This window comes from Ovis aries, chromosome 9, assembly GCF_016772045.2.
Source record: "Ovis aries strain OAR_USU_Benz2616 breed Rambouillet chromosome 9, ARS-UI_Ramb_v3.0, whole genome shotgun sequence".
Taxonomy (NCBI): Eukaryota; Metazoa; Chordata; class Mammalia; order Artiodactyla; family Bovidae; genus Ovis; species Ovis aries.
This window is the reverse complement of record NC_056062.1, coordinates 39073705-39097620: the sequence shown is the minus strand read 5'-3', so window position 1 is coordinate 39097620 and position 23916 is coordinate 39073705. Positions and strand designations below refer to the sequence as shown.

At 43.0% G+C, this 23916-nt stretch overlaps 1 non-coding gene across 1 annotated transcript; it reads left to right on the top strand.

Moving 5' to 3' along the window:
* Positions 1-19603: 19603 nt before the first annotated feature.
* Positions 19604-19676, top strand: TRNAG-CCC (transfer RNA glycine (anticodon CCC)). The gene has a single exon. It is a non-coding gene; the product is annotated as a tRNA-Gly (tRNA).
* Positions 19677-23916: the final 4240 nt, after the last annotated feature.

Genomic DNA, 23916 nt, shown 5'->3' with positions numbered 1-23916 from the left:
CGGGAGTTTTCCTTCTATTCCGGGAAGGACTGACAACGGTTCTCTGCTCAGAAAGTCAAGCCTGCGAGAAAGATTGGGCTCTAATTTCTTACAAGCCATTTTAGCCAGGATTCATTCATGCCACCTTCCCGTCTTCTTCGCTGGCAACAGTCTCCATGCGAGGTCTTTTTTGTTTTTTAAACTATTTCTTTTATATTGGAGTAGAGCCTTTTAACAATGCTGTGATAGTTTTAGGTGGACAGCAAAGGGGCTCAGCCATACATACACACATATCCATTCTACCTGGACTACTTTTAGCTATAAATGTGCTGTCATGTCAGAAGTCATTCCTCTGCAAAGGCCAGAGAGCAGACACTGGGGCAAAGGCAGAGAGCAGGAGAGCAGTTCAGACACGCAAGAAGCCAGGAGCCTACCATGGCCTGAACCACTGTGATTCCTGGAGACCTGCTGAGAGGTGGTGGAGTTCTGGAGGGGTTTTAACTATGTTGTTGACAGGATTTGCTTGTGGACTGGATTGGATGAAGGAGTGAGAGGAAGAGGAGTCAAGGATGATTCCACCTTTTTGGCTCAAGATACTGGAAAAAATGAAGTCGACTGGAAGACCTGGGGGAAGGGGGCGGGGAGGGGGGTGGTGTCAGAAGCCCAGTCCTGGGTGCTCAGTTGTGAGCTCGGGGTTGTCAGGCTTGAACTGGTTTCCTGTCACCTGGATTCAGGTGGTGCTTACACAACGAGGCACACAGTCCTGGACATGTAGGGAGATTCAAATCTGGGATGTAGAGCACAAAGAGGAGACTGGGGGAAACCCACAAGCGTGGGAAGAAAGAGAAGTGGTCCAGGACTGGGTGGGTCACTCCAACGCTTAGAGGTTTAGGAACCAGAAAACCGAAGGCGTCTGAGAGGGAGCAGAGGTGGGGGAGGCCAGACAGCAGGAGGCTGCAAGGCCAGTGGAGAAGGTTCCAGGTTTCCACAAGCATCCTTCAATGTGCCTGTTTCTTCCCTTCCAGCATTTCTTGCACTTCCCCGGGGGCTCAGTCAGTAAAGAATCTGCCTGCAATGTGGGAGACCAGGGTTCGACCCCTGGGTTGGGGAGATCTCCTGGAGGAGAGCATGGCAACTCACTCCAGTGTTCTTGCCTGGAGACTCCCATGGACAGAGGAGCCTGGTGGGCTACAGTCCATGGGGTCGCAAAGAGCTGGACACGACTGAGCGACCAAGCACATTATTTCTCATTACATATGAAATGCAGTAGGAAATGTAGGATTCTTCCCATTTGCTTTGTCTTCCTCATTTCATCACCTTGGGGTGACAGTTTGGGTACAAAAGATGGGATTTCAGAGCCCATTCCATCCATCACAGGTGTCCTGGCCCTCCCACCTCCATCAGCTCATAGACATCGTATGGTGGGGCAGGAATGCCTTTGACCAGCTGAGGGGGAAAACCAGGGCCAAGCTTAGTTCAGCCTGGAATGAGCTTCTGGCTAGGAATTGACGGCGGCTGTCCTCTGGCCCCACGCAGGTGGGCCCTGAAGGACAGAGGGGACGGGACACCCAAAAGGCCCAGAGTTGGATGGAGCACCCGATCACTCCACTAGGTGTGTAAGGAGGACAGCTGAGGCTCGTGGCTTCCCAAGTAGTGGCTGATGGCCTGGAGGGCTGTCAGAAGCCTGCGAGGGGAAAGCCTGGACCCACAGGGCTGAGTGAAGCTGAGGAAGAAGCAGATGGTCGAGCACTTGGTAAGAAGGGCTTTGTTCCTCGGTGAGATCTACAGACTGGAGCCCCCTAGCCTCCTCTCCCACCAAATTCCCCAGGGCTGGCCAAGTGGCCTGTGGATGGAGCAGCCCGGCTGGCAGGATTGGAGGTGATGCGTGGGTCATCGGTGGGCTCCTGGTCACCAGACCACTGGCTGCAAGGGTCCAGTCAAGACTGATGCTGAGCCCTGAAGCGGCACCTGTGCTCCACTGGCCTCACAGGAGCGGGGCGCGCTGGCCTCACAGCCCAGCCCCTCCTCTGTCGAGTCCTGTTCTTGCCACGGCCCTCCCTTTCTTGAGAGCACCCCCAGGAGCGCTCAGCAGGCAAACATTGGTCTTTGGGGCTTCCCAGGTGGTGATAGTTCTAAAGAACACCCCTGCCAAAGGAGACTGACCCAGACTTGCCCGTGAGTGTCCAGGAGTCTCCGGCAGAGGTGTGGGTCGGCACTGGTCTGCTGCAGGGTTGGGGGAGCTGAGTGTAGTGGTGAGTGCATGCGACCTTTCGAAGGAGGTTGCCATTAGCCTCATTACCTCCACCTATCAAACAACAGGGAGGGAACACAGCCCTGCCCATCAACAGAAAATTGGATTAAAGATTTACTGAGCATGGCCCACCCATCAGAACAAGACCCAGTTTCCTCCCCAGTCTCTTCCATCAGGAAGCTTCCATAAGCTTCTTATCCTTCTCCATCAGAGGGCAGACAGAATGAAAACCACAATCACAGAAAACTAACCAAACTGATCACATGGACCACAGCCTTGTCTAACTCAATGAAACTTTGAGCCATGCTGTGTGGGGCCACCCAAGACAGACAGGTCATGGTGGAGAGTTCTGACAAAACGTGGTCCACTGGAGAAAGGAATGGCAAACCACTTCGGTATTCTTGCCTTGAGAACCGCATGAACAGTACGAAAAGGCAAAAAGATAGGACACTGAAAGATAAACTCCCCAGGTCGGTAGGTGCCCAGTATGCTACTGGAGAAGAGTGGAGAAATAAATCCAGAAAGAATGAAGGGATGGAGCCAAAGCAAAAACAACACCCAGTTGTGGTGACTGGTGATGGAAGTAAAGTCTGATGCTGTAAAGAGCAATATTGCATGGGAACATGGAATGTTAGATCCATGAATCAAGGCAAATTGGAAGTGGTCAAATAGATGGCAAGAGTAAACATTGACATTTTAGGAATCAGTGAACTAAAATGTACTGGAATGGGTGAATATAACTTAGATGATCATTACATCTACATTGTGGGCAAGAAGCCCTTAGAAGAAATGGAGTAGCCCTCATAGTCAACAAAAGAGAATGAAATGCAGTACTTGGGTGCAGTCTCAAAAGTGACAGAATGATCTCTGTTCATTTCCAAGGCAAACCATTCAATACTGCAGTAATCCAAGTCAATGCCCTGACCAGTAAGTAACACTGAAGAAGCTGAAGTTGAATGGCTCTATGAAGACCTACTAGAACTAACACCCAAAGAAGATATCCTTTTCATTATAGGAGAATGGAATGCAGAAGTGGGAAGTCAAGAAACACTTGGAGTAACAGGCAAATTTGACCTTGGAGTACAAAACGAAGCAGGTCAAAGGCTAACAGAGTTTAGCCAAGAGAATGTACTGGTCATAGCAAACACCCTCTTCCAACAACACAAGAGAATACTCTACACGTGGACATCACCAGATGGTCAATTCTGAAATCAGATTGATTCTATTTTTTGCAGCCAAAGATGGAGAAACTCTATACAGTCAGCAAAAACAAGAGTGGAGGCTGACTGTGGCTAAGATCATGAACTCCTGATTGCCAAATTCAGACTTAAATTGAAGAAAGCAGGGAAAACCTTTAGACCATTCAGGTATGACCTAAATCAAATCCAGTGGAATTGACCTAAATCAATTCCAGTGGATTATACAGTGGAAATGACAAATAGATTCAAGGGATTAGATCTAGTAGACAGAGTGCCTAAGAACTATGGGTGGAGGTTTGTGACATTGTACAGGAGGCAGTGATCAAGACCATCCCCAAGAAAAAGAAATGCAAAAAGGAAAAATGATTATCTGAGGAGGCCTTACAGATAGCTGAGAAAAGAAGAGAAGCTAAAGGCAAAGGAGAAAAAGAAAGATATACCCATTTGAATGCAAAGTCCCAAAGAATAGCAAGGAGAGATAAGAAAGCCTTCCTCATACCACTTCACACCAGTCAGAATGGCTGCGATCCAAAAATCTGCAAGCAATAAATGCTGGAGAGGGTGTGGAGAAAAGGGAACCCTCCTACACTGTTGGTGGGAATGCAAACTAGTACAGCCACTATGGAGAACAGTGTGGAGATTCCTTAAAAAATTGCAAATAGAACTACCTTATGACCCAGCAATCCCACTTCTGGGCATACACACCGAGGAAACCAGAATTGAAAGAGACACATGTACCCCAATGTTCATCGCAGCACTGTTTATAATAGCCAGGACATGGAAACAACCTAGATGTCCATCAGCAGATGAATGGATAAGAAAGCTGTGGTACATATACACAATGGAGTATTACTCAGCCATTAAAAAGAATTCATTTGAATCAGTCCTGATGAGATGGATGAAACTGGAGCCGATTATACAGAGTGAAGTAAGCCAGAAAGAAAAACACCAATACAGTATACTAACACATATATATGGAATTTAGGAAGATGGCAATGACGACCCTGTATGCAAGACAGGGAAAGAGACACAGATGTGTATAACGGACTTTTGGACTCAGAGGGAGAGGGAGAGGGTGGGATGATTTGGGAGAATGACATTCTAACATGTATACTATCATGTGAATTGAATCGCCAGTCTATGTCTGACGCAGGATGCAGCATGCTTGGGGCTGGTGCATGGGGATGACCCAGAAAGATGTTATGGGGAGGGAGGTGGGAGGGGGGTTCATGTTTGGGAATGCATGTAAGAATTAAAGATTTTCAAATTTAAAAAATAAAAAACTAAAAAAAAAAAAAAAAAGAAAAAAGAAAGCCTTCCTCAGTGATCAATGCAAAGAAATAGAGGAAAGCAATAGAATGGGAAAGACTAGAGATCTCTTCAAGAAAATTAGAGATACCAAAGGAACATTTCATGCAAAGATGGGAACAATAAAGGACAGAAATGGTATGGACCTAACAGAAGCAGGAGATATTAAGAAGAGGTGGCAAGAATACACAGAACTATACAAAAAAGATCTTCATGACCCAGTTAACCATGATGGTGTGGTCACTCACTTAGAGCCAGACACCCTGGAACGTGAAGTCAAGTGGGCCTTAGAAAGCATCACTACAAACAAAGCTAGTGGAGGTGTTGGAATTCCAGTTGAGCTATTTCAAATCCTAAAAGATGATGCTGTGAAAGTGCTGCACTCAATATGCCAGCAAATTTGGAAAACTCAGCAGTGGCCATAGGACTGGAAAAGGTCAGTTTTCATTCCAGTCCCCAAGAAAGGCAATACCATAGAATGCTCAAACTACTGCACGATTGTACTAATCTCGCACACTAGCAAAGTAATGCTCAAAATTCTCCAAGTCAGGCTTCAACAGTACATGAACTGTGAACTTCCCGATGTTCAAGCTGGATTTAGAAAAGGTAGAGGAAGTAGAGATCAAATTGCCAACTGGATCATTGAAAAAGCAAGAGAGTTCCAGAAAAACATCTACTTCTGCTTTATTGACTATGCCAAAGCCTTTGATGGTGTGGATCACCACAAACTGTGAAAAATTCTTCAAGAGATGGAAATTCCAGACCACCTGACCTGCCTCCTAAGAAATCTGTATGCAGCTCAAGAAGCAACAATTAGAACTGGACATGGAACGACAGACTGGTTCCAAATCAGGAAAGGAGTATGTCAAGGCTGTATATTGTCACCCTGCTTATTTAACTTCTATGCAAAGTACATCATGAGAAATGCCAGGCTGGATAAAGCACACACTGGAATCAAGATTGCCAGGAGAAACATCAATAACCTCAGATATGCAGATGACACCACCCTTATGGCAGAAAGTGAAGAGGAACTAAAGATCCTCTTGATGAAAGTGAAAGAAGAGAGTGAAAAAGTTGACTTAAAACTCAACATTCAGAAAACTAAGATCATGGCATCCAGTCGCGTCATTTCATGGCAAATAGATGGGGAAATAATGGAAACAGTGTCAGACTTTATTTTGGGGGGCTCCAAAATCACTGCAGATGGTGATTGCAGCCATGAAATTAAAAGACACTTGTTCCTTGGAAGAAAAGCTATGACCAACCTAGACAGCATATTATAAAGCAAAGACATTACTTTGCCAACAAAGGTCCATCTAGGCAAGGCTATGGTTTTTCCAGTAGTCATGTATAGATGTGAGTTGGACCATAAAGAAAGCTGAGCACCAAAGAATTGATGCTTTTTGAACTATGGTGTTGGAGAAGACTCTTTAGAGTCCCTTGGACTTCAAGGAGATCCAACCAGTCAATCCTAAAGGAAACCAGGCCTGACTATTCATTGGAAGGACTGATGTTGAAGCTAAAACTCCAATACTTTGGCCACCTGATTAGAAAAACTGACTCACTGGAAAAGACCCTGATGCTGGGAAAGATTGAAGGCAGGAGGAGAAGGGGACAACAGAGGATGAGATGGTTGGATGGCATCACCGACACGATGGACATGAGTTTGAGTAAACTCCAGGAGTTGATGATGGACAGGGAGGCCTGGCGTGCTGCAGTCCACGGGGTCGCAAAGAGTTGGACATGTCTGAGTGACTGAACTGAACCGCCAAAGGCAGGAAACGTGAGATGAAGGTTCAGTCCCTGGTTTGAAAAGATCCCCTGGAGGAGGGCATGGCAACTCAGTCCAGTATTCTTGCCTGGAGAATCCCATGGACAGAGGAGCCTGGTGGGCTACAGTCATGGGGTTGCAGAGTCGGACATGACTGAAGTGACTTAGCATGCACCGTCTGTCTTTGAGTCATCCCTGGGGAAAGACATGGAGGGACACGGAAGAAACGGAAAATAGAAAAAGAGAAAATGAGCATCCAGCATGTCATTGATTGATACAGAAGATGCTTCTCCTTTCTGTCTGTATCTTTCATTTCTGCAGCCAACAGGGGTACATGCAACTTTTATTTTATTGAATATTTTGGATATATCCACTAGGTGGCGCACTTGCATCAAGTTTACCACCCAAACTGTGCCGCCCCGCTTGTCCATCAAGGGAGCTGCCATTTATGGACGCGGTTATTTCTTCATTTAGCCATTATTGAGATGAAATGATGGGTTCCAACAGACAATGAGATCCATTTATGGCTCTTCTTAGTGGCCTAAGCTTTTCAAACAGTATAGGCCTGAAAACATTATATAGAATTACATTTCTCTTGTGATTGAGTGTTAGTGTGGAATGTTTCTAGGAGAAAAAGATTCGCTGGGAGAGGAAAAGCTAAAACTTCTACATAATCATTTTTGTTGAACGGTGACTCTTGATTAGTTTGTTATGATTTATTCTAAGCTCTTTTAGATTTTCAAGATTCTTTTTGCATCTCTGAAAGTGAGTATTGATTGAAAGATAACTGCAGATTAAGGAAATAATTTTCTTCATTAAAAAGCGTATCCGCTCAGGTGCTTTGTACATTTCAATTTTCAACTACTGGGCAAAGGAATTTCTTTTTGTATGCGTTGTTATTCTTGCTGATTATTGAGAGTTTTATTGAGGTCACAGAAGGTAGGTTAATAGAATTGAGTATTCTGTGCACTCTTGGCCGTAGCTCTGAACTGTAGGGGTGTGTTCCCCATTTACCTGCCAGCCAGCTCTGCCCTGGGACCACCGCCCCAGGAATCCTTGCTGCCCCCAGATGAGGCTTCTGCATGGGCTTCTCTCCTACCACCGGGGTCAAGAGCCCTGGACAGCCGTAATGCTGTCCCAACAGGGCCTCCCCCAAATAGTGCAGACCAGAGTCTTCAGCTGAGGGCAGCTTAAAGCACAGATGAGCAAATCTAGCCCCCTGTCTGGGTTTCACAGCCGTTGCACTCAGAGTGGTCTTTACAGTAGAACATTTTCAATCAATTAGATGATAGCAACTTTTTTTCCAAGATGAATTCCAGCCCAGAGGCCTTTGGGGGATTTTGGCATCACCTACCCTGGGTGTGGTGCCCCTCCTTTTCGGCCCCCAAGGAGCCTTTCTGTGTATATGCAGTGTCTCCTTTGTCCCAGGGATGGGAAATATATGACCTCTCGATCTTTTACTCAGACAAGGTTTAGCCCCTCTCTCTTCTTGCCATGATTGTTATCTTAAAAATGTCTTCAGGGGACTTCCCTGGAAGTCCAGTGTCTAAGACTCCAGGCTGCCAATGCAGGGGACCCGAGTTAGATTCCTGGTCAGAAAGCTAGATCCCACACGATGCAACTAAGAATTCGCATGCCGCATCCAGAGATCCTTAGTGCCTCAATGAAGACCCAGCCCAGCTGAATAAATAGATGAATATATTTGTTTAAAGTACCTGCTGCATCTTAAATAAAGTGTCCTCCAGAGACAATGCCTGGCTATTTGCCTTGTTTTTGTTGTTAATTCTGTTTTGAAGCGCAAACAGAAGGCTGACTATAAATGTCTAACCCGGAGCCCACCTAGCTCCTGTCTCAGGAAATGCAAACAAGAGGCTGGTTTCAAGTATTTGGGCTGAAGCCCACAATTTTTCTGCCCCAGGAAATGTAAACAGGAGGCCAGTTGTAAATGTCTAGCCTGGAGTCCACTTATCTCCCTCCTCAAATGAAGTGAAATATTTTCCTTTTTTTCCCTCCTTACAAACTCCATTCTTCTTATAATAGACCTGTATTACAAAAAATCATCCTCAGTTATGATATTTTGGACTTTTTAAGTTAAAATCAGTGGGAATCTGTTTTCTCTTGTAACTCTTGTTCAGTCAACTAAGTCGTGTCCTACTCTTTAAAACCCTATGGACTGCAGCATGCCAGACTCCTCTGTCCTCCACTATCTCTGAGTTTGCTCACACTCATGGTCCATTGAGTCCTGGATGCTATCTAACCATCTCATCCTCTGCCTTCTTCTCCTTTTGCCTTCAATCTTTCCCAGTAACAGTCTTTTTCAATGAGTCAGCTCTTCACATCAGGTGGCCAAAGTATTGGAGCTTCAGCTTCAGCACCAGTCCTTCCAATGAATACTCAGGGTTGATTTCCTTTAGGATTGACTGGTTTGATCTCCTTGCAGTCCAAAGACCTCCCAAGAATCTTCTCTAGCACAATTAGAAAACATCGATTCTTCGGTGCTCAACCTTCTTAAAGACCCACTCTCACATTTGTGTATAACTACTGGAAAAACCACAGCTTTGACTATGTGGACCTTTGTCAGCAAAATGATGTCTCTGCTTTTAAATATGTTGTCTATGTCTGTCATAGCTTTCCTTAGAAGAAGCAAGCATCTTTTAATTTCATGGTTGCAGTCATCGTCTGCAGTGATTGTGGAGACCAGGAAAATTAAATCTGTCACTGCTTCCACTTTTTCCCCTTCTATTTGCCATGAAGTGATGGGACCAGATGCCATGATTTTAGTTTTTTTAATGTTGAGTATAAGCCAGTTTTTTCTCTCTCCTCTTTCACTCTCATTAAGAGGCCTCTTCAGTTCCTCTTCACTTTCTGCCGTTAGAGTGGTATTATCTGCGTATTTGAGATTGTAGATATTTCTCCCAGCAGTGTTAATTCCAACTTGTGATTCATCCAGCCTGATATTTCACACAATGTACTCTGCATATAAGTTAAATTAGCAGGGTGCCAATGTACAGCCTTGTTACACTCTTTTTCCAATTTTGAACCGGTCTGTTGTTTCATGTCCGATATTAACTATTGCTTCTTGACTTTCATACAGATTTCTCAGGAGGCAGGTAAGGTTACAAGGTATTCCCATTTCTTTAAAAAATTTTAATCCACACAGTCGAAGGCTTTAACGTAGTCGATTAAGCAGAAGTAGGTGTTTTTCTGAAATTCTCTTGCTTTCTCCATGACCCAGTAAGTGTTGCATTTTGATCTTTGGTTCCTCTGCCTCTCTTTGAGACCCAGCTTAAACATCTGGAAGTTCTCAGTTCATATACTTCTGAAGCCTAGTTTGAAGGATTTTGAACATAACCTTCCTGGCATGTGAAATGAGTGCAATTGTGCAGTAGTTTGAACATTTTTTTGGCATTTTCTTTCTTTGGAATTGACCTTTTTCCAGTTCTGTGGCCATTGTTGAGTTTTCCAAATTTGCTGACATATTGAGTGCAGCACTTTAATAGCATCATCTTTTAGGATTTTAAATAGTTCAGCTGGAATTTCACCACTTCCACTAGCTCTGTAATGCTTCCTAAAAGGCCCACTTAACTTCACACTCCAGAATGTCTGGCTCTATGTGAGTGACCACACCATCGTGGTTATTTGGGTCATTAAGATCTTTTTGTATAGTTCTTTTGTGTGTTCTTGCCTCCTCCTCTTAATATCTTCTGCTTCTGTTAAGTCCTTACCGTTTCTATCTCTTATCCCTTATAGTCCATTCTTGCATGAAATGTTTCCTTAATAGCTCCCATTTTCTGGGAGGTCTTTTGCAATACAAGTTCCTAAATAATACTCCCATTTTGCCTCTTGATGCACGAAACTTAAAGTACTTACTATCTGGCCTTTATTAAGAAAGTTATTGACTCCAGTTGTAGAGGACCTGTTTACATAAAGTAGTGTTTGAAACACGTGACTTGTTTCTAGAGACAGGATTCCTGGTTTTCTTTGATCTGAAAGATGAATGTGATCACTGAAATGTGAAGAACCACCAGCCTTACTGGATGAGGGCCCATCACTGCCCTTGCTAATAATAATAATCATAGTGTTAATGATTATGATTATATGATGATAGCTTAAAGCATTATGAAGCGAAGGTACAAATAATGATCAAAATATTGTCATATGAATTTAAAAAATTCATTTATTTATTTTAATTGGTGGCTAATTACTTTACAATACTGTGGTATTTTTTTGCCATATGTCAGTCAACACGAATCAGCCACGGGGGTACATGTGTCCCCCCATCCTGAACACCTCTCCCATCTCCCTCCCCATCCCATTCCTCTGGGTTGTCCCAGAGCACCGGCTTTGAGTGCCCTGCTTCACACATTGAACTTGCACTGGTCATCTGTTTTACGTATGGTAATATACATGTTTCAATGCTATTCTCTCAAATCATCCCACCCTCACCTTCTCCCACAGAGTCCAAAAGTCTGTTCTTTACATCTGTGTCTCACTTGCTATCTTGCATATAGAGTTGTCATTACCATCTTTCTAAATTCCATATATATGCATTAATATATTGTATTGGTGTTTCTCTTGCTGACTCAGTTTGTATAATAGGCTCCAGTTTCATCCACCTCATCAGAACTGACTCAAGTGTGTTCTTTTTTATAGCTGAGTAATACTCCATTGTGTATATGCACCACAACTTCCTCATCCATTCATCTGCTGATGGACATGTAGGTGGCTTCCATGTCCTGGCTATTGTAAACAGTGCTGTGATGAACACTGGGGTACACGTGTCTCTTTCAGTTCTGGTTTCCTCAGTGTGTATGCCCAGCAGTGGGATTGCTGAGTCATATGGCAGTTCTATTTCCAGTGTTTTAAGGAATCTCCACACTGTTCTCCATAGTTTGCCATATGAATTTAAGGGAACCTAGGAGAAGGCAATGGCACCCCACTCCAGTACGCTTGCCTGGAAAATCCCATGGACGGAGGAGCCTGGTGGGCTGCTGTCCCTGGGGTCACGAAGAGTTGGACACGACTGAACGACTTCACTTTCACGTTTCACTTTCATGCATTGGAGAAGGAAATGGCAACCCACCCCAGTGTTCTTGCCTGGAGAATCCCAGGGATGGGGGAGCCTGGTGGGCTGCCGTCTATGGGGTCGCACAGAGTCGGACATGACTGAAGCGACTTGGCAGCAGCAGTAGCAGCAGAGTAGGGCTGAAATGAATTATTAAAAATTTGTGAGTAATTCTTCAGTTCCAATCACCAAACTTCTATTTTGCTGGGACTAGGGTAGGTACTTAGTTTTTGTTTGATCAGCTTTATGACATAATGTGAAAAACAGGAACCTCCTTCTTTGATGCACTTGAGAAAAGCTTGGTGCTTGGCACTGGATGTTTAATTTGGGCCTGTGACTGAATGACCTACATGAACACAATTAACTGGACATTTGAACTGTCAAAGGCACATAATTTGGGTTATGCCATCATTTATTCTTATGAATTTGAAGCTAATTAAAATTTGTTTTATTGGGGTATAGTTGCTTTGCAATATTGTTGTGTTAGATTCTGCTATACAGCAAAGTTAATCAGCTATTTGTATACATATGGAGCACTGAGTAGAATTCCATGCGCTATATAGTAGGTTTTCATTATTTATTGCTTTTATACATAGTATCACTAGTGTTTATATGTCAGTTTCCATCTCCTAGTTCATCCCCCACCCCAAAGAAGTTAATTAACCAAGATGGAGAGGACTGAGGCTACAAATAGTATTTGGGGGCATTCCCTACATTTTGTAGGGCCCACTCTGTTGTTTAGGTAGTGACTGCAAGACTCTGAGGAATTAGCATCTTTTAGAAAACAGGGAGGGGCAGAGAACCTTCTGAGAACCAACAGTGATTCCTTAGAACACAAGTTCGATAATTTAATTCCATTCAGTTAGAATTTCTGGAAGGCTGAGTCTTGCAGCCTTTTCAGTTCCTGTCCGTGTGAGTATTCAGATAGGTTAAATGAACATTGGCCACACCAAACACGCCCTTCCTTTCTTGAGCTGGCTCCAATTCATCCACTCTGCAAAGCAGGTACAAAGCCCCACCCACTGGAAAGAAGAAAGGTCTGAAAGGAAAACAGAGATGAGACCACTGCCTGGAATCACAGACAGCAAATTCTTGCTCAGCAACCTTGGAAGTGCTTCTCAAGGGACTGTCCTTTTTCTCCCAAAAGGATGCTTGTTCTGGTTTATAAAAAGGAGGATTCAGACACTTTCTCCTTTGATTGAGCTGTTTGTGTTGTTGTGAATTCTGGCAAATGTCTCTTAGGGCTTAGCTGAGTGGTTTGAGTACATCGTCACTGACTGTTCCAATTTAAGAAACTCTCCCAAGATTGCAGGGAGACAAAGAGGCTGCTGGGAGTGCAGCCTCTAGCACCTGGATGCTCTAATCTGAGTAGTGTTCCCACAGTCCTTTCCAATCCTCTTGTCCCCACTGCAGCCAGCAGCCTAGGGAACGGCAGCTGGAGCAAAAGTTGCAGGATACAGATTTAATTCAATCTAATAAACATTCCCCAGGTGGTGCAGTGGTAAAGAACCTGCTCGCCAATGCAGGAGATGCGGGTTAGATCCCTGGATCAGGAAGATCCCGACCTGGAGAAGGAAATGGCCACCCACTCCAGTATTCTAGCCTGGAGAATCCCAGGACAATGGGAATCCCAGGACAATGGGATTCCCAAGACAATGACCCAGGACAGAACAGGTACCATTAACTGACATTAGGTTTTCATCTAACGCAAACTCACATCTCACCAATTTAAATTCAACTCATTTCTGACTCTTTTTGATCCCAGGAACTTCAGAGGAGCCTGGTGGGTGACAGTCCACGGGGTCGTAAAGAGTCAGACATGACTGAGTGCCTAAGCATGAGCAAATGGTTACTAGTTATAGGCAGTTAACAATGTTTGATAGTTTCAAGTAGACAGCAAAGGGACTCAGCCATACATATGCACGTATCCACTCTCCCCCAAACTCCCCTCCCATCCAGGCTACTACATAACATTGAGCAGAGTTCCCTGTGCGATACAGTAGGTCCTTGTTGGTGTCCATTAAAAATACAGCAGTGTGCACATGTCCATCCCAAACTCCCGAACTATCCTTTCTCCACCTCCTTTCCCCCTGGTAAGTTTGTGCTTTAAGTCTGTGAGTCTCTTTCGTGTTTTGTAAATAAGTTCATTTATATCATTTTTTTTTAGATTCCCCATATAACGGATGTCATACTCTGTTTCTCCTCCTCTGTCTGACTTACTTCACTCAGTGTGACACTCTCTATGTCAAAAGGGCATAGCTTTCTAAGCCGGCAAGACCAGGATTATAATCATGGCTTTGAAAGTGATCACTGTGTGACTTTGATCAGTCACACGACCTCTCTGAGACTTCATTTCCTCATCTGTGCAATGGAGATGACCACATCCACCCTGCAGAGGTGCTGTCCAGGTGGAGTGTGTGCGTGCTCAGTTGTGCCCAACTCTTTCAGACCCCGTGGACTGTAGCCCCCCAGGCTCCTCTGTCCATGGGACTTTCCAGGCAATATTACTGGAGCAGGTTGCCATTCCTTCCTCCAGGGGATCTTCCTGACCCAGGGATTGAACCTGTGTCTCCTGTGTCTCCTACATTGGCAGGTGGGTTCTGTACCACTAGGGCCACCTGGGAAGTCCCTCCAGGTGGAGACTGGTTATTAAAAGGACAGCTCCGCACCAGACTTGTAAGAGGTGCTCAGTGACTGATGATTGTTATTAGCTCATGTTAGTTTGGAGCTCAGGGGAGAAATTGTCCGAAGTTAGACTTTCAGGGGTTGTGTCTGTGGCAGCTGTGGGTGACTTATAATTTCCCAGGCAGATCATGAAGAGAAAAAGACAATGACCCAGGACAGAACAGGCACCATTAATTGACATTAGGTTTTCAGCTAACGCAAACTCACATCTCACCAATTTAAATTCAACTAATTTCTGACTCTTTTTGACCCCATGAGCTGTAGCCTGCCAGGCTCCTCTGTCCATGGAATTTTCCAGGCAAGAATATTGGAGCGGGTTGCCATTTCTTTCTGCAGGGGATCTTCTGGACCCAGGGATCAAACCTGAGTCTCCTGCGTCTCCTGCATTGCAGGTAGATTCTTTACCCATTGAGCCACCTGAGAAGCCCATTTAAATTTTATGATACTTCAGGCAAAAGTGGGTTGCAACTTACCTCTGTGCTATTTATGAGAAAATTAAAAGGGAGAACGTGTTTCTGAGCTCCTAATTTGGGGATGTTTAACCTACTTAATCAAGTCAAGTAAAATTCTATTGGAATCAGTTTAACAAGATTAGTTTATGTAGAGACAGTGTATTACTTTACATGATTTAGAGGTAAAATTAGAATGTTGGAGCTGGAAAGGAAAAAGAGATCATTAGCACAAGCTCCTTATTTTAAAGATGAGAAAGTAGAGGGATCACAAAGGTCAGCTGACTTGTACAAGAACAAACAACAGAATTAACAACAAAACTGATGAGAATTCAGGTCAGCTGACTCTTGAATAATATTCCTTTGAATATTCTAGGTGTCAATTCTTACATGAAAAGTGGTATTTTTTTCCTCGGCCACATCTGGTTAGCCTTTATTATTCCTTTTTTTTTTTTGCAAATTCTTTTTAAAAAATTTTATTTATTTGACTGTGTCAAGTCTCAGTTTTGTATGTGAGACCTTCTATCTTCATTTGCAGCACACGGGACCTTTAGTTATGACATTCGAACTCTTAGTTACAGCATGTGGGATCTAGCATGCGGGATCAAACCTGGGCCACCTGCATCGGGAGCTCCAAGTCTTAGCCACTGGACCACCAGGGAAGTCCCTCTTGTAAATTCTTGATAGTAATTAAGGAAGTGCTATTTACAAACGATCGTGTAATTCAGACTGATGCTTGTTTCATGCCGTGTCCCCAGTGAGGTTCTGGAATGGATGACAAGACTTTGGCCGGTTTACTTAGGCAGTTGTGAAAGGGAGACCGCACAGCGGGTAAGTTCCTGTTGGCAGCATCACTCCAAACAAATGTTCTTTATTAAAAAATATTGGCTCTAAATACTCAATTTAACTTCAGTTCAGTTCAGTTCAGTCGCTCAGTCGTGTCCGACTCTTTGCGACCCCATGAATCGCAGCACGCCAGGCCTCCCTGCCCATCACCAACTCCCGGAGTTCACTCAAACTCACGTCCATCGAGTCAGTGATGCCATCCAGCCATCTCATCCTCTGTCATCCCCTTCTCCTCCTGCCCCCAGCCCCTCCCAGCATCAGAGTCTTTTCCAATGAGTCAACTCTTCGCATAAGGTGGCCAAAGTATTGGAGTTTCAGCTTTAGTATCACTCCTTCCAAAGAACACCCAGGACTGATTTCCTTTAGAATGGACTGGTTGGATGTCCTTGCAGTCCAAGGGACTCTCAAGGGTTTTCTCCAACATCACAGTTCAAAAGCATCAATTCTTCGGCGCTCAGCTTTCTTCACAGTCCAACTGTCACATCCATACAATTTAACTTACTGGTCCTTAATTAGGACCGTTGTGAGTTTAAGATTTGTTGTGCATTGTAGATTTTCTGAATCCTGAAGTCTGGCTGGCTCAGCAGCTTAGTCTCAGCTAAGATCAAAAGCATTTCATGAACGCAACAACACTCTCCCCTTGTGATCAGGTGGCAGAGAACTCTGGTCGATGTATTTTTCAGGGTCACTTTTTTTTTTTTTTAGCTTTAGTAGTTGAAATATGACACAAACACAGTCATCCTGTTGGAGGTGCCCTGAGAAAAATTAGCTGACTGAGGTGAATGGTCTTAGTGGATTTATGTAGGTCACTGTTGGCTATGAAATCTTTTTTCTTTTTTGGCCAAGAGTGTAAGGTCTCTAGAATTCCTATTATCTGACTTTGGGGGAATCTGAAAAGAAGGAAATCTAGTGTGATGCAGTTTCAAAAGGTCCATGTATTTGTTTGACTTAAAAATTAGTACCCTTATTACCATTGCCCCAGGCTGTCAAGACAAAATAAATCGGTGTGTTAATTACTTGCATAAGATAACAGTAGAAACATAGCTGCAACAAATGGAAAGAAAACACACAGAAGGCGTATTATTCCACTGTGGCAGATTACAAACCAGGCTGGAATTCAATACAAGGAGAAATGGTAAAAATGGAAACTTTCACTCTGCAAACCACACAACGATTAAGCACTGTGCCTTCTTTCTACTTGGGGATGAAGTACATTATGAACCACCTTTTAACCTATGAGATTCCCATGACTTTGTCTTTTTCTTCTCCTCTGACTTCTTCTTCTTGTATTGGGAAAAAGAGTACAGATCAGCCTTAAATATTAAATTGTTGTTCAGTTGCTAAGTTGTGTCTGAATCCTCGAGACCCCATGGACTGTAGTGCACCAGGCTCCCCTGTCCTCCACTATCTCCCAGAGTTTGCTCAAATTCAAGTCCATTGAGTCGGTGATGCTACCTAACCATCTCATGCTCTGCCACCCACTTCTTTTGCCATCAGTCTTTCCCAGCATCAGGGTCTTTCCCCCAATGAGTTGGTTCTTTGTATCAGATGGCCAAAGTACTGGAGCTTCAGGTTTAGCATCAGTCCTTCCAGTGAATATTCAAGGTTATATATTCTTTATCATCTTTTTTGGTCAGAAAGATGAAGAAGGTAGGAAAGACACTGATATGGACTGTAACAAGCTCAGAGTTTTTATAAACCCACACAAATTCCAGCACATGGGTAGACGGTGATGGAGTATTCCAGATGCCCTGTGTCCAACTGGAAAGCTTCTTTCTTTCTTTTTAAAAATGTTTATTTTTCATATAGTTTTAAAGGTGCTTAAACTTTCTATTTACAGCTATTACAAAATACTGGCTATATTTGCTATGTTGTACAATTCATCCTTGAGCCTTTTTTTCTGGCCATATCATGTGACATGTGGGACCTCCCCAATGATGGGTTGGAATCTATGCCCCCAGCAGTGGATATGCAGAGTCTTAACCACTGGACCACCAGGAAAGTCCCCAGAGCTAGGTCTTGAAGGCTGAGTAGGACTTCCCCAGATAGAGAAGGATGGAAACAAGAACCCAAATAGGAGTGGAAAATGCCCCTTCTTATGTAGAGACCTCAGGTTAATTTAGATCATGAGATTCTTGGAAGTTATGACTAGCAGTAAAGTAAATGATAGAATCACTGGGACTTCCCTCTCGGTCCAGTGTATAAGACTCTGTGCTCCCAATGCAGGATGCGTGGGTTGGATACCTGGTCGAGGAACTAAGATCCTACATTCCACCTTAAAAAAAAAAAAAAAAAAGAAGAAGGATCATTGACTAGCTGAGAATGTTTTGAAAATTATTTACTAAAATATGAGAGGACTTGTGTTGAACAAGTTGCTTCTGTGAACTTCATCCTAAAAGCAAGTCCGAAAAGCAATTAGTATCTAAAAGCAGGTACTAATTAAAATGTGCTGTACCATGCTTAGTCGCTCAGTCATGTCTGATTCTTTGTGACTTTATGGACTGTAACCCGCCATGTTCCTCTATCCATGGGGATTCTCCAGGCAAGAAACTGGAGTGGACTGCCATGCCCTCCTCCAGGGGATCTTCCCAACCCAGGGATTGAACCCTAGTCTCCTGCACTGCAGGTGAATTGTTTATTGTTAGAGCCACCAGGGAAGCCCGCTAATTAAAATATCACTTGGTAAATAGCAAGTGATTAGGAAGATTAGGTAACTAGCTAAAGATCACCTAGCTAATATGTGGATCTGAACTCGGTTTTCTCTGGTTCAAGAATCTAGAGTGTTAGTTGCTCAGTTGTGTTCGACTCTTCGTGACCCCATGGACTGTAGCCTTCCAGGCTCCTCTGTCCATGGAATCCTGCAGGCAAGAATACTGGAGTGGGTTGCCCTTCCCTTCGCCAGGGGATCTTCCCAACCCAGGGATGGAACCCAGATCTCTTGCATTGCAGGTAGATTCTCTACTGTCTGAGCCACCAGGAAACCCCTCAAGGGTCTAAGTTGTGCCTTAAATTTATGACTAAGGAAGATAAAGGAAAATGCCTTAAACTTCAGAGTCTAAGCCAGTGCTATCCAGAAAAAAAATATAATGTGAACCATATATGTAACTAACACATTTTTTAGTGGCCATGTTAAAAAAATAAAAAGAAGCATGTGGAATTATTTTGAATGATATATTTTATTTAATTGATATATCAAAACTGTTATTTTATCATGTAATCAGCATAAAGAAATTATTAATGAGATGATATACATTCTTTCTCCCATATTGTCTTTGAAAACAGTATACATTTTACATTTAAATTATACCTCAATTTTCTCAACTAGCAGCATTTCAAGTGCATTTTGGACACAATCCACCTTGGACAGCAAAGGCCTGAGCCCTTAACACAATCTCTGAGTCTTTTATGATTCTGGTTAGCAATTGGGTGGTTCAAAGGGAGGAAGCATGGATTTTCATGTTTTTCCTAGGAAACTCCAGATTCAGTATGTTGCTCCTCATGTCCTCAGTTTTATTTACAGAAACTGTGTTAAGTCTATTTCTGTATTTCATTTCTAGGACATCCCTATTTAACTGCGGTTGTTCTCTAAACTTGGTCATAAGAGATGTGATTGGGTTGATTACAAGAAGCAGGCAATGCTGTTTTGTAATTGTCATCGTATGTGGTCAGTTTCTATCTCTGAACTAGCTTCTGAGTCATTGAGGGCAGGTTAGAACTCCAGGGCCTAACACATACTTAGTTGTGCAGTACAGTCTGGTGAGTGTTAAGTGAATATTTCCACAAGGAACCCTGGCCACTATTTCTTTCTTTTTGTGAGTTATTTGGAATCATGCTACTAGGCGAAATCTTGAAAGTTTTCTCCAGGACATCTGTTCAGCCTTGACACGGATTTTAGTACCCAGAGGGTCACCAAGCAATTTTTATAAGTGAACTTGATATTGCTTGGAAGTTACCAGTATTAACAAAATGGAATGGCTTTAAAACCCTCTTGAAGCATTTTAAAAACAAGACCTAAGAACCCATTAACAAGGAATGTGGTTTAGTGGGACTTTCCTGGTGGTCCAGTGGTTAAGACTCTGTGCTCCCAATGCAGAGGGCCCAGGTTTGATCCCTGGTCAGGGAACTGTATCCCACAATGCTGAAACTAAGAGCCTATCCACTGCAACTAACAATCCCACATGCTGCAACTAAGACCACTGCAGCTAAATAAATTAAAAGAAAAAAAAAGACTATTATTGAGCTTGCAAAGTGATTCATAAATTTCATGATCTGTTTTAAGGTCATGTTACCTAAGGCTCTGCTTTATTGACTATGCCAAAGCCTTTGACTGTGTGGATCACAATAAACTGTGGAAAATTCTGAAAAGATGGGAATACCAGACTACCTGACCTGCCTCTTGAGAAACTTGTATGCAGGTCAGGAAGCAACAGAACTGGACATGAAACAACAGACTGATTCCAAATAGGAAAAGGAGTATGTCAAGGCTGTATATTGTCACCCTGCTTATTTAACTTATACGCAGAGTACATCATGAGAAACGCTGGGCTGGATGAAGCACACACTGGAATCAAGATTGCCGGGAGCAATATCAATAACCTCAGATATGCAGATGACACCACCCTTATGGCAGAAAGTGAAGAAGAGCTAAAGAGCCTCTTGATGAAAGTGAAAGAGGAGAGTGAAAAAGTTGGCTTAAAGCTCAACATTCAGAAAACGAAGATCATAGCATCTGGTCCCATCACTTCATGGCAAATAGGGGGGGAAACAGTGGAAACAGTGTCAGACTTTATTCTTGGGGGCTCCAAAATCATTGCAATGGTGACTGAAGCCATGAAATTAAAAGATGCTTACTCCTTGGAAGAAAAGTATGACCAACCTAGATAGCATATTAAAAAGCAAAGACATTACTTTGCCAATAAAGGTCCATCTAGTCAAGGCTATGGTTTTTCCAGTGGTCATGTATGGATGTGAGAGTTGGACTATAAAGAAAGCTGAGTGTAGAATTGATGCTTTTGAACTGTGGTGTTGGAGAAGGCTCTTGAGAGTCCCTTGGACTGCAAGGAGATCCAACCAGTCCACCCTAAAGGAGATCAGTCCTGAGTGTTCATTGGAAGGACTGATGTTGAAGCTGAAGCTCCAATACTTTGGCCACCTGATGTGAAGAGCTGACTCATTGGAAAAGACCCTGATGCTGGGAAAGACTGACGGCAGGAGGAGAAGGGGATGACAGAGGATGAGATGGTTAGATGGCATCACTGACTCGATGGATAGAGTTTGGGTAAGCTCCGGGAGCTGGTGATGGACAGGGAGGCCTGGTGTGCTGCAGTCCATGGGGTCGCAAAGAGTTGGACATGACTGAGCGGCTGAGCTGAACTGAACTACCTGCGTTTGACAATTGTCCTTTGCACAATCACTAAGGTCTACGTGAGAACAATGGGCCTTGGCTGTCAGGACCTTGCCTACTCCAGGTATGCTTAATCATATACTTTCCTTTAACAGATTTGAGTGTTCAGGTTGGGAAATGCTGCTGATAGGTGCAAAGTTTCCCTAACAGTGAGTGTTCACTCTGCTTTTTGGTTGCTTACAGACCTGCTGGAAGTATCAGTTTAATCTCGTAGACTTCCATTTGGTATTTCAACCACGTTCTCCATACGACCCCAAATGTCAGCTGTTCTCTCTATAACACTTTTGATGAAATTTTTACTGGCCCACAAGTGTAGATTCAACCATTTTTTTTTTTCCCCCTCCGATCTCTATCAACAATATGAGGTTTGGGATTTGATGGGGGTCATGTCAGAATCAAATTCCCTTAATTCTCATTTTAACACAGCATTCTATTTAGTTGAAAGGTCTTCTGCCCTCTCGACATTTATTTTTCTTCAACATGGGATGAATCAAAGCAGGAGGTGTGAGTATCTTGGGTTTTAAAGATCAGTTTGGATTCTGGCAGTGATGGCTGATGTTGGTCTCTCTCTTACCATCGTGGATTCTTAACTACGGTCTATGAGTCGGAGGTTATGGTTCTGAATGTCTTGATCTAAAATAACTTTACGACATATCAATTGTTGACAACTTGTCCAGACTTCATGCACATTTTCAGCACTGCGTCATCTTGTAAACACACGTTATAGCAACAATAGTAACCTTTTAATTTGCTCTCTGATTCACCTTTTTATTTTCTATTTTGTCACTCTACTTTCAGTGCTTTTTGGATCATTTTTTGGCACTTTTTTTCTCGATTTTTTTTTTTTTAAGGAAATACATTCTTGTCTGCTGAAACTGGTGTAAATAAATGAATAAACAAAACTGTTACTCTGTGAAGCTAGTCTGTGCTTTCATTTTCCTAAACTTAAGAGTCAAATCACAATATCTGACCAATACCTTCTAGTGGGATTTATCATGCGAGAGTACTTTCAAGGTGAAAATTTTACATTTAATTTTTTTGTTGTTGTTTTTCCCTTTTACACAAACACACTTTATTTATTTTATTTTATTTTTTTTTTACTTTACAATACTGTATTGGTTTTGCCATAGATTGACATGAATCCACCACGGGTGTATACAAGCTCCCAATCCTGAATCCCCCTCCCACCTCCCACCTCATATCATTTCTCTGGATCATCCCCATACTCAGCCATTAAAAAGAATATATTTGAATCAGTTCTAATGAGATGGATGAAACTGGAGCCGATTATACAGAGTGAAGTAAGCCAGAAAGAAAAACACCAATTCAGTATACTGACACATATATATGAAAGATGGTAGAAAGATGGTAATGATGACCCTGTATGCGAGACAGCAAAAGAGACACAGATGTATAGAACGGACTTTTGGACTCCGGGAGAGGGAGAGGGTGTGATGATTTGGGAGAATGGCATTGAAACATGTATACATTTAATTGTTAATGTGCTTCTTTTATCAAATTACTGATTTTTCATTGGATTTGGAAGGGGTCTACATTTTTAAAAAAGATTAGATAGAAGTACAATGCTTACCTTGTAGTTGAATATACCTAAATTGCATATGTTGATCTCTCAGTCATGTCCAGTTCTTTGTGCCCCCATGGACTGTGGCCCGCCAGGCTCCTCTGTCTATGGAATTCTGCAGGCAAGAATACTGGAGTGGTTGCTATTCCCTTCTCCACAGGATCTTCCTGACCCAAGGATGAAACCTGGGTCTCCTGCACTGCAGGCAAATTTTGAGCTACCTGGGAAGCCCTAAATTGACAGAGACAATACAATTCACATTCCAAGTCCCTGAAAATAAATAGAAGAATTTTCTTGTAAATGATCACGTTTGAGTTCAATGAACAAAGAGTGACCTTAATTGACGCCTGGAAGGTCTTCCTTTGCAAGTGTTTCCAGAAAGAAGCCCTTCAGAAACTAAAAACTTGAAAGTTTTAAAAGAACTCCCCAATGTACAATTGACCAAGAATGAACAGCCCGTAAAGCAGGGCCATCCAGTCAGTCATGCTGGGGCCAATTCATTCCCTTATCTTGGGAATTTCAGTGAATAGTTAAACTACTTAAAGTTGGGTCTCAAATGGGGCTTCAATGAGGGTTTCTGTTTTGCTGGGTTTTCTGCGTGTTTTTTGGCTGGGTCGTGAGGCATGCAGGATCTTAGTTCTGTAACCAGGGATGGAAACTTTGGCCCCTGCAGTGGAAGAGAGGAGTTTTAACCACGACACCACCATGGAAGTCCAGAGTTTTGTTTTGTTTTTGTTTTTTTTCTGAGATTTTGGTCAATAATTTTCCATACAAAGACGATTGTTTCCGTGTTCTAAATAACAGAACTTTTAGACTCAGCTGCTCATTTTTCTGTCTACTGGAGTAGAAAATCTCATCCATGTTATTCCCTATGCCCTCAGTCCCCTCAATAAAGGAGAGGTGGCTGTCTACTCTGCAGAAGACTATGTTTAAGTTTTTCAGCTTTTATAACTTTACCCCTCTCTCAGCTGACTATAGAAATACTGTGTTGATTTCCACATGGCAACAGGGAACTCTTGCACTTTTAAGAACTGGCAAGAAAGTTTCCTCTGACCCCAGGGCACTCTGACAGACATGTGCCTGAAAATTGTGCAACCCATTTTCTAGATACTCTTGATTTTATTTCTGTATCAAACCTAAACTACAATGCTTTTGTAGTTTAATGCATTGACGTTAATTTTTGGAATCCAGTTTATATGACATGCCATAGATGCACCTTGAAGGAGCATTATAAATGCCTTATGTATTTTCTTGTGTTGTTGTTGTTGTTGTTGTTGAGTCACTCAGTTGTGTCTGACTCTTTGCGACCCCATGCACTGCAGCACACCAGGCTGCCCTGTCCTTTACTATCTCCCAGAGTTTAATCAAACTGCAATT